The sequence below is a fragment of the Abrus precatorius genome, unplaced genomic scaffold (assembly GCF_003935025.1).
Source record: "Abrus precatorius isolate BTA unplaced genomic scaffold, Abrus_2018 Scaffold4, whole genome shotgun sequence".
Taxonomy (NCBI): domain Eukaryota; kingdom Viridiplantae; phylum Streptophyta; class Magnoliopsida; order Fabales; family Fabaceae; genus Abrus; species Abrus precatorius.
This window is the reverse complement of record NW_020874384.1, coordinates 539,176-551,303: the sequence shown is the minus strand read 5'-3', so window position 1 is coordinate 551,303 and position 12,128 is coordinate 539,176. Positions and strand designations below refer to the sequence as shown.

General features: G+C 35.2%; 1 pseudogene; it reads right to left on the bottom strand.

The window, feature by feature from the left end:
• Positions 1–8,586: 8,586 nt before the first annotated feature.
• LOC113865095 lies at positions 8,587–12,128 on the bottom strand (annotated as a pseudogene).

The window sequence follows — 12,128 nt, the reverse complement described above, 5'->3', positions numbered from 1 at the left end:
CCAAAAAACATTGGTGCCAATGCACCTGGACATTATATTTACCTCTCTTAAATTTTAATTATTATTTTTTTATCTCTTTTTATCATGTTGCATTACCTATTATATTTTTCCTTTAAATATCATCGTTAAATGAATACGTTAAATACGTCTATAACTATATGGCGTGAGTAGTAATAGAATAATTAAGTAATATACAAATAGTGTTGTATCATAACTTTTTGTTTCAAGGTTTTAGGTTATAGTAGTGTTCAAGTTTATTTGTATTTGGTTTATTCAATGACTTGATATAAGTGGTATACAACCTTTTATCATGTAAAATTAAATTTTGGACAAAATTTAGGTATATTAGAATAGATAGTTTTAGTACTAGTTTTTAATTAAAATTTTATCTTGACATATATGAACTTTTAATATCAACTTCTATTATATAAATTATCAAAATAAAAATTTAATTTTAATTACATAACATGTAGCATGTGTTTGACTAGACTTCAAAAATAGAAAATTCAAGTCTCGACCTTTTGGAGTATAGTGGTGATCCAAGTGGACGACACTGAAACAGAGCCTAGTGTCACTTGCTAAGTGGTTGATGGACTAGGTCAATGTCATATTTATTGACCAGAAAAACTGTCATGATCTAAATTTTACTATCGTGACTATAAAAATTTGGTTTGAATTGGACTGATTTTTAAAATAAAATTTACAATGTAATGTAATAAAAAAAATACTTTTTACAATTTTTTATTAATTTAGTTTTTAATTCAAATTTTACCAACAATTCAATATTAATTGAATTACATGCTCAATAATAATTTATAAGCATTTTTAAATGTTTTTTTAATAAATTAAGTACTTATTAACTATATGTAGCATCACATGTAGTGATAATCTTTTTAGTAGTTTTAAGTACAAACTGTATTTGTTTAGATTAGTAATGAGGTCCTGAATTGATGATGGGCGTAGTCATGGGAATGCTGATATAACACATTGATGGGTCGCTCTAGGCCTTAACTTTTTGGGAAATCAATATTGGGCTTCAACTCAGGTTTGGTCTTGGGAAAATAAAAGACTCTTCCTGTTTGAATGAGATATAAAATAGAGACGAAATAAATAATAAAAGATAAAATAAAAGTAAAATTATAAGAAATAGAATAAAAATAGAGTGAAAAATGTTTAATATATAGATAAGATGAAATAAAAGGAAAAATATTTATAAACATTAAAAATAATTTTAAAAATTTATTTATACGATTATGTATTGATATTTGAATTTATTCATTGCATTTTTCTACAATTTTAGGCTTGAGAATAACATTGGCAAGAACACATCCAATCCCTAATAAGATTATTTTGATCTATATTAATTTTTGTTGCATGATATTTTATTTTCATTAAAATACATTTTAAGTGGATGGCTCGAATAATGATGAGACTAGAAGCAGTTTCGAGCACAAAGATTCTAACATTGTGAAAAACATAATAAACAATTTAAGGGTAAGAACAAGAGGGCAATGAATCGCCCTGGAAATAAGGTAAAGCTCGAAGGTTCATTGACTGACAAGTTCATAATGATGATAGTTATTAATAACGGTGCCTCTCTGTACATTATTGGCTCCAAATCTACGGTTATGCATCGGAAGAGGGTGGTATTTAAGCTACATTTTGTTTAACAAGGTGTTTAGGTAATTTAGATTAATTAGTTTTACTTATTTAAAACATGAAATTTTAATTTATATTTGTAGGCATATGAGCTTGACAAATAACCTATTGCATTTGATATCATGGGAAAAATGAAGAAGAACGCACGCTAAATTAACAGGAAAATAAGACGGTGAGGAATATTGTAAGCATTCACATGCTTTAAATTTGAACATCAATTCCTTATATTTAATATATTTAAATATGTATATTATTATTATTATTATTATATCAAATATTAACACGCGCGTCAACATGGATAATTTATCATAAAAGATAATAAATTATCATAAATTGGCTAACTACGGGGATAACGGCGTAGGTAACATCGTTGTTGGTGTAAGTTGTGCGGCAGTAGTAGCACGGTGAAAAATGACAGTTTGTAAACAAATAATCTAAAGATTAATCTGGAGATTGGATTAGGTCCTTTTTGAGTTATTTTAAGTGTGTTGTTAACGTAACAGTAAAATGGACGTCGCAAATTACACAATCTAGCAAGAATAATGAATATGAAACTCGTAAAAACTGAATCACAACGTAGAGGTTCTTTGCAGAAAGTGCTAAATAGGAAACATATTGCAGAAACAAGAACTAAATTGCTTACAAGGAAATAAGCAAAAGAAACATAAATTAAAATGTAGAAGGGTAAATGTACGGGAATGTAAAGGTGCGTGAATGTAAACGTATGACTCATCACAATAGCGAACAACAGCCACCGTGAGTTTTCTTGTAGCTGGTGTTTGGCGCGATACAGGGTTTTAACGTTTAGAGATTTTAAGTGTGATGTCAGGATGCAAAAAGTCGTCCTTTGTAAAATGGCGCTTTTGAGTATTTATAGGCAGGAAGACCACTACCATTCTCCATCTTTTGCAGACACTTCTTAGTAACTACTTTCAATTGTTGATGCCCGTTATCCACGATTTGCTTGTGATCGTGTTGTTGGTTGGAACTTCTTTTGTAACTGCTATCGCCCACAATCTCCTTTGTGTAGTGGTGAATGTTGATAACTGCTGGTAACCGTATTATTAGTATAAAAATATATGGATGAGATGAGAATCAAAATTCTTAATTCTGCTACCTTTCTAAAATACCCTCTAATGTAAATGGCAATACGGTGCTGAGATTAAAGATTTTGTCCAAATCATTCATCAATTGGTTGGACTCTCGACCCAAATCATTCATCACAGTATATATATACATGCTTGTAAATATACTTTTGAGAATTTCTTTTCGTACTTCCTATTTTCTATATCATATTTGTAACTTCCTCGAGCTTTTTTTGTTATACATTAAATATTAAATAAAACAGACAATTAGAATTATAGAATTATGAATTCAATGCACACAAAATGGACAAAAAAACAATCTCATGATAATTATGAGGCTCCATGGATTAAAAAAGTTCAAAAAATGAGTATAGAGTAGATTGGATTAAAGCACCCTACAAAGCGTTGTTATTAAAGAGAATACGTTTCACAACTGATAGACTCGAAATTAATGCACTCCTCTCCTAATATACAGTCCATCATATTAATTGAGCACAACGAAAGATCCCTTAATCAGTTTCACATAATTGTTGCTTGCTATTCTTGTTTAATACTCTATTTTACAACGTCAATTTAAGCGCTACTTTTAATAACACACTTAAAAGAACTCAAGAGAACCTAAATCCAGTCTCTATATTATTTTTGGATTATTTATTTACAAATTGTTATTTTTTATCGTAAACAATGTTATAAAAATAAAAATAATGAGCTTTCCGTTGGAACTGTCAAATTTTAGCTGGATCAAATTCACAGGTTCTGTCTATTCGTGTTTTGCATCAACACAGAATGTGTTAGTCCCACATCGTGTGGGTTAAAATTTGGGAGACCCCTCTTAGGCTATAAATAGGGGCTTGGGGTCCCTTAACAAATCATCCCAAAAATCTTCTCTCCCACTAATTTTATATTACACTAAGCTTGTACTTGGTAGTAGTAGTCTCCTATTTTGAGGAGTAAATTTTAGAGTGATGAGTGGTGTAATATTTTTTCTTCCATAAAATATTTTTTTTTATCAGCAGTATTGTCTCTCTTTTATCTCTTATTTTTCTCATCTTTATTTTAATTGTGTGTTATTATACTGGTACTCTGGTCCTAACAGTGGTATCAGAGCCTGGTTGTTTATATTATTCCGCTGTAGTGTACATTGGTATAGTGCTAGAGGAAATTTTTAGTATGCTCTGTGGTTGCAGTATTGTTTGATCTGCCACATCAGAAAAGAATTATTCTTGTTACTGGGTATACAATTTTTGGTAGTGTAAAAGTGCATATATAGTGTGTACTTATTCACAGTCTACCATTATTATTGTTCCAGTAAGTAATACTATTCACAGTGAAAGTTACATAAGTCGGTATAATTAAGAGAGAAATTATGGCAGCAAAATATGAGATAGAGAAATTTCATGGGAGTAATTTCTCCTTGTGGAAATTGAAGATAAGAGCAATTTTGAGAAAAGACAATTGTCTTGATGCAATTGAAGGCAGACCCGCAGATATTTCAGAAGAAAAATGGAGAGAAATGGATAACAATGCTGTTGCCAATTTGCACTTGGCATTGGCAGATTCAGTGTTATCCAGTGTTGCAAAGAAGAAGACTGCAAAGGAGATTTGGGACACAATGATTAAGTTGTACGAGGTCAAGTCACTTCACACCAGAATATTCTTGAAGAGGAAACTCTACACTCTTCGAATGAGTGAGTCCACATAAGTAACGGACCACATCAACAATCTGAATACGCTATTTGCTCAGCTTACAGCCGCAGATTTCAACATAGTAGAAAATGAACGTGCGCAGCTTCTACTCCAGATTTTACCAGATTCATATGATCAACTCATCATCAATATAACAAACAACAACATTATCGGTCGTCTATCCTTTGATGATGTTGTTGGAGCAGTTCTTGAAGAAGAATCCAGGCAAAAGAATAAGGAAGATAGACTGGAAAATTCTAAACAGGCAGAAGCATTGACGATGATGAGAGGAAGATCAATGGAACGTGGTTCCAGTGGGAGCCAGAATCATGGTAGATCAAAATCTCAGAGAAGGAAGAACCTCAAATGCTACAACTGTGGCAAGAGAGGGCACGTGAAGAAAGATTGTTGGAACAAGAAGAGTGGAGGAGGGAAGAATATTGAAGCATCAACCTCTCAAGGTTGTGTTGTAAGTACCTCAGATGATGGTGAAATCTTATATAGTGAAGCAGTAAATTCTAGAGGTGGAAGACAACTTCATAAATGTTGGATATTGGGTTCAGGTGCAACCTGGCACATGACTCCATGTCAAGACTGGTTTTACAATTATGAACCTATCTTGGGAGGATCCGTGTTCATGAGAAATGATCATGCCCTAGAAATTGCTGGAATTGGTACTGTCAAATTGAAAATGCATGATGGTACTGTTCGTACAATTCAAGGAGTACGACATGTGAAGGCCTTGAAAAAGAATCTATTGTCCATTGGGCAATTGGATGACCTCAATTGCAAAATCCACATTGAAGGTGGAATCTTGAAAGTGGTTAAAGGCAACTTGGTGGTGATGAAAGCAGAAAAGATCATAACCAATTTATACATGCTTTTGGGAGATACGTTGAAAGAAGCAGATGCATCAGTTGCAATTAGTCAAGAAGAAGAAACAATGATGTGGCATCGTAGACTTGGTCATATGTCAGAACGAGGCCTGAAAATTCTAGCAGAACGTAATCTCTTGCCCGGGCTCAAGATGGTAACCTTACCATTTTGTGAGCACTGTGTGACAAGTAAGCAGCATAGATTGAAGTTTGGCAACGTGACTACAAGAAGCAAACATATACTGGACTTGATTCATTCTGATGTATGGGAATCACCGGAAGTATCTATTGGAGGAGCAAAATATTTTGTATCATTCATTGATGATCACTCAAGAAGATTGTGGGTGTACCCAATCAAGAAGAAGTCAGATGTGTTTCCAGTGTTCAAGGAATTCAAAGCACTAGTAGAACTTGAAATTGAGAAAAGAATTAAATGCTTAAGGACAGACAATGGAGGAGAATATGTAGATGGTAATTTTCTGGCATTTTGCAAGTAAGAGGGTATTTCAAGGCAATTCACAGTGCCTTATACACCTTAGCAGAATGGTGTAGCAGAGCGGATGAACAGAACTCTTCTAGAAAGAACAAGAGCTATGCTAAGAACAGCAGGAGTGGCTAAATCTTTCTGGGCAGAAGCAGTGAAAACTGCCTGTTATGTAATAAACCGATCACCATCAACAACAATTGGTTTGAAGACACCAATGGAGAGATATGGAATGGAAAGTCACCTAATTATTCTTCATTACATGTGTTTGGATGTCCTGTGTACGTGATGTACAATTCCCAAGAAAGAACAAAACTGGATCCAAAATCCAGGAAATGTATATTTTTGGGTTATGCTGACAATGTTAAGGGGTATCGCTTGTGGGATCCCACTGCCCGCAAGGTTGTTGTTAGCAGAGATGTAGTCTTTGCAGAAAATGAACTGCAAAAAGAGCAGAAAGATGACAGTACTATCAAAGACACTACTTCAGTAGTGATAGAAAGGAAGGCTAAAGAAGATGACAACTCTAAAGCAGAACAAGAGCACGGAGAACAAGAACCAAATGATGCCAATGATGGAGAAACTCAACAAACAAGACGTGAGATAAGGAGACCATCTTGGCACTCAGACTATGTGATGGCAAGTCACGATGCATATTGTCTTCTAACAGATGAAGGAGAACCATCAACCTTTCAAGAGGCTATGAGCAGTTTAGATGCTTCTCTGTGGATGGCAGCAATGCAGGAAGAAATGAAAGCCTTACATAGAAACAAGATATGGAAACTTGTAACACTTTCAGAAGGTCGAAAAGCCATTGGAAACAAATGGGTTTATAAGATCAAACGTGATGACAATGATCAAGTGGAGCGATATCGTGCAAGACTGGTGAGGATTTGCTCAGAAAGAAGGCATTGATTTCAATGAAATATATTCTCCAGTGGTTAGACTTACCACTATCAGAATAGTGTTGGCTATGTGTGCTGCATTTGATTTACATCTTGAACAATTAGATGTAAAGACTGCTTTTCTTCATGGTGAACTTGAAGAGGAAATATATATGCTCTAACCAGAAGGTTTTGAAGAACAAGGAAAGGAAGACTTGGTTTGCAGGTTGACCAAATCTCTGTACGGTTTAAAACAGGCACCAAGGTGTTGGTATAAGAGATTTGATTCCTTCATTGTTAGCCTTAGATACAACAAACTGAGTTCAGACCATTGTACGTATTACAAGAGGTTTGGTGATAATGATTTCATCATTTTGTTGTTGTATGTGGATGACATGCTAGTGGTAGGCTCCAGCAAAGATCGAATCCAAGAATTGAAGGCACAATTAGCTAGGGAGTTTGATATGAAGGACTTGGGATCAGCAAACAAGATCTTAGGAATGCAAATTCACCGAGACAGAAAAGATAGGAAGATTTGGCTTTCTCAGAAGAATTATTTACTGAAAGTCTTGCGGCGCTTCAACATGCAAGATTGTAAGCCAATTTTTACCCCACTTCCTGTCAATTATAAATTATCTTCAAGTATGAAGCCTAGTAATGAAGTAGAGAGGATGGAAATGTCTCGAGTGCCGTATGCATCAGCAGTGGGAAGTTTTATGTATGTCATGATTTGTACTAGACCAGACATTGCACAAGCAGTGGGAGCAGTCAGTAGGTACATGGTAGATCCTGGTAGAGAGCATTGGAATGTTGCAAAGAGGATCCTTAGATATATAAAAGGAACCTCTAATGTTGCATTATGTTTTGAAGGATCAGAATTTATTGTGAAAGGCTATGTTGATTCAGATTTTGCAGGAGATCTGGATAAAAGGAAATCTACTACTGGTTATGTGTTTACACTTGCTGGAGGGGCAGTAAGCTGGTTATCTAAGTTGCAGACTGTTGTGACTTTGTCTACTACAGAAGCCGAATACATGGCAACTACTGAGGCATGCAAGGAAGCAATCTGGATTCAAAGGCTATTGGAGGAACTTGGGCACAAACAGCAGACTACTACTGTGTATTGTGACAGTCAAAGTGCTTTGCATATTGCAAAGAATCCAGCCTTTCATTCCAGAACAAAGCACATAGGTATATAATACCACTTGTTCATGAAGTAGTAGAGGAAGGAAGGGTGGATATGCAGAAGATTCATACCAAAGATAACATAGCAGACATAATGACAAAACCAGTGAACAATGACAAGTTTACATGGTGTCGATCCTTGTATGGCCTATTAGAAACATAAGCAACATATAATTGTAATGTGTGAAGATATGATTAACTTAATCATAATCTTCAAGTGGAAGAATTGTTAGTCTCACATCGTGTGGGTTAAAATTTGGGAGACCCCTCTTAGGCTATAAACAGGGGCTTGGGGTCCCTTGACAAATCATCCCAAAAATATTCTCTCCCACTAATTTTGTATTACACTGAGCTTGTACTTGGTAGTAATAGTCTCCTATTTTGAGGAGTAAATTTTAGAGTGAGTTGTGGTGTAATATTTTTTCTTCCCTAAAATATTTTTTTTTTATCATCAGTATTGTCTCTCTTTTAGCTCTTATTTTTCTCATCTTTATTTTAGTTGCGTGTTATTATACTGGTACTCTGGTCCTAACATAGTGAATGTTGAGTGTGTGCTTGGATTTCATTCAAAGACATGTAAACATAGTACTAATGCAGAAGTTACAATTATGAGCATTGAAGTAAACGCGAAACTAAAGACATTTAAACGTCAAGCCAAACATATTATGAATCACTTCCTTTCCTGATCAAGAAAATTCAATCTTCATTTGCACATACCTTCACATACTTTATCTTGCTTCAAACATTGTAATGGACATCTTATTTAGGGTGAACGGATTGCACATTCTAGATGAAGATTCTGCGTTAGGTAAATCACTTCCAGTATAAAATCCAGGAGCCTTCGGCTGAGGCAAATTTTTCTCACCATTTAGCATAAGAACAATAGAGGATATGTCTGGCCTGTCTTCTGGTTTCTGTTGTACACATAACAAACCCACATGTATGCATCTTATGACTTCAAAAGACTTGCAACTTTCAACCAAGTGTTCGTCTATCAGTTCCAATGGTCTATCTTGATTCCATAGTCTCCATGCCTAAAACCATGAAAATTAGTGTAATCACTCAGTTCAAATCAATGCTAATGATAGACTAAGCAACAAGTAGCAAAGTGGATAGTCTTAGCCTTTATGCTTACATGTCCAAGAAGATTTAGGTATTGTTCTGGGTCAGAAAATCCCCTATTCCTCTTCCCACTCACAATCTCTAATACTATTACTCCAAAACTAAAGACATCTGATTTTACTGAATAATGACCATGCACAGCATACTCTGGTGGTATGTAACCACTGCAAGTATTATTTGCAGATGAATAAGTAAAAAAAACAATTTCATATAAAACACTCACTAAGTACAAAAATACGGTAACTTACTATGTTCCGACCACTTTTTTTGTGTTGGCTTCAACTTGATCTCCCCAAAATGTCCGAGCAAGGCCAAAGTCTGAAATTTTTGGATTCATATAGGCATCTAGTAGGATATTGCTGGTCTTTAAATCTCTGTGAATAATTTTTAGTCTAGAGTCTTGATGAAGATAGAGAAGTCCTCTAGCAACACCACTAATAATGTGGAAACGCTGAATCCAATCCAAGAGCTTGCTTCTATGTTCATCTGATCAATTTCAAGTACAATATTAGTATACTATTTGCTTTATCAACTGGTTCTAAGGATAATCATATAAAGATTGCCAAAAATGTTAGAGGGTATGTTAAATTTAAAAGGCACTAACCAAAGATGAAGTAGTCCAAGCTATTGTTGGACATGTATTCGTAGATCAACATTTTCTCCTCTCCTTGAATGCAACAACCAAGAAGATTTACAAGATTTCGATGTTGAAGTTTAGCAATCAGTGCAACTTCATTTTTAAACTCTTCCAATCCTTGGTCAGAGGACTTTGAGTTCCTTTTTATGGCAACCTCCTGCCCATCTATTAGGGTACCCTGAAAACATCATTAGGAATATTTAAACAACTTCTATTGAGAAAATAGAGATTTTTATTGTATTTTGCTGGCTATATTCCTGGTACTGTTAGATTATAAAATTCCTACATTAATTGGTTAAACCAAATTGAAGGGTATATAAGCAAGAGCGCGATGAGTCTAAATTGCTGAAGGTTTTTAGATGAATAGGCTATTCAAGCTTAAAGCCCAAACTCTTAGATCAGACCCACACTCAAATTCTAATAGTTACCTTGTAGACCGGTCCAAATCCACCTTCCCCCACTTTATTTATGCTTGAAAAATTGTTGGTGGCTTTAGCAATGATTGACAAATCAAATGTTGGCAGATCCATCTCTTCTTTCCTCAGTCTATTTTTGTAGTGCTTCCAACTGAACATTCTTCCTGCCATTCAGGTGTTGCATTATGGCAATAACAAAAAATTAATTACTATGACAACAATTGTCCTTATATTCCTTCATTCCTATTTTTTGGTGCCAATCTTTTCTCAGTCTTAAAATTAATTACAAATTCAGGAATGACAAGATGTACCTATATTTTCCATTCTCTGTTTTAACTTGGATGTTGTGCATCCAAGAATTATCAAGCCTATGACTAATATTGTGGACACAGTTCCTATTCCTGGTAGGATCTTCTTTTTGAACTTTCCATGGTCATGGTCAGCAGCAAGATCTGACAAATAAAAGAGAATGGTTAGTAAGTACATTCATGCACAACATCTCAGTTATGGCTTTCAGAGTTGTATTTAATGCACTTTAAACTGTTTCACACGCAAAAGAGTAAAATCATTGTAAGTTCCAACAAATTCTTTATTTAAATTGGATTAGCACTACTTTAAGTTTCCCTTGGCAGTTATCTCTGCTTGTAAAAGGAATGCTAGCGACACACACTTTAATATAAGAAATGTTAAAAGAGCATGACTGTCTTCTATTTTGCATGTTGCATTTCAAACTAAAATCTAGAAACTCATTCACTCTTCACACTGATATATGTGCAGAAAATGAAGAAACTTGCAATAAAGGAAAAGGATGAAGAACTTAAGAAACAGAATTTTACTATGTAGCTCTGATGCAGGAACTCGAATGTAAAGGTCTTGTCCCCCTTCAGCGAATTGCATAATGTCAAGCAAACCATCAAACCAAAGTAAGCATCCACTCCCTCCGTTGCGTATATCCAAACTTGCATATGCTGTACAGGAACAGTTTAGTAGACAGGATTTCTGGCATTCCGTAAGGTTCATGGTCTTGTTATACCGTGAGGAAGACGTGTCTGGCAACTTCAGACCCGTGTACTTTTGGAAGCCATCATTATTATTACATTCCAATGGAATTCTCTTAATGCAGCCACTAGACCAATATGACACATTCCACTCTTCTGGATGTTTTGGTACAAATCCTTTCAGGCATGCACAGATAGGAGTGTTGAAGATGCTGCAGATTGAATATGTACCACAGAAAGCATAATTTCCACACTGATCTGCTATGGCTACTGACATTACCTCCCAGCTATTTGTTCGACTTGTCCAAACAAAACGCTGCCCAATGCCTAAAGTGGAGATGACATATCTAGTGAAAAAGGATCTGTTCAGAAGTTCAACCTCATAATATAACTCTTTCTCATTGAAAACAAATCCATATTTAAACATAGAACTAGGCCTTCGAAATGCAGATCCTGTAAAAGTAAGGCCATTCCAATGTCCTGCTCTGAATTTTATAATATTTCCTTTTAGTTGAATTGCTTGTGGATAGCCTTGAATGTCTATTCTAACTGTGTTCTCACCATGATCAGGATCTTCTGCACTTTTCCATGATGACAAAAACCATTCTACACCAGTTACCAAGTTCCATCCAAGCTTCATTCCTGGCAATAAGGTATCACATGGATAATCAAAACTCTGCCATAGAAGATTGTCCATGTTATTTCCATGTCCATTTCTTACTACAAGATTTCCTGAGTCCAAGAGCTGTGCAATTGGATTCTTTGATATGCTTGATGTATTAGAGGACCAAACAGTCCTCCTTGTGGCATCAAGAAGGAGAAGAAGTCCTTGATCATTGACTTGTAAGACTCCAGAGGCATTGTTGAGTGGTGGCCACCCATACCACTGTTGAAGGAGAATCCTTGTACCATACTCCAACATATAGTCTTCCAGAAGTTCCAGGATTGAAGAATCCCAGTTCAAAAGCTCCGGCGGCGGAAACTAATGTTTCGCCGTAGCGAATGGATTGACCTGGAGCAATACTGTCCAGTGAAGTGGTGATTGTCATGAAGAAGAATAAAAGATAGCATTTAGGTAACATTCTAATGTTATTCAT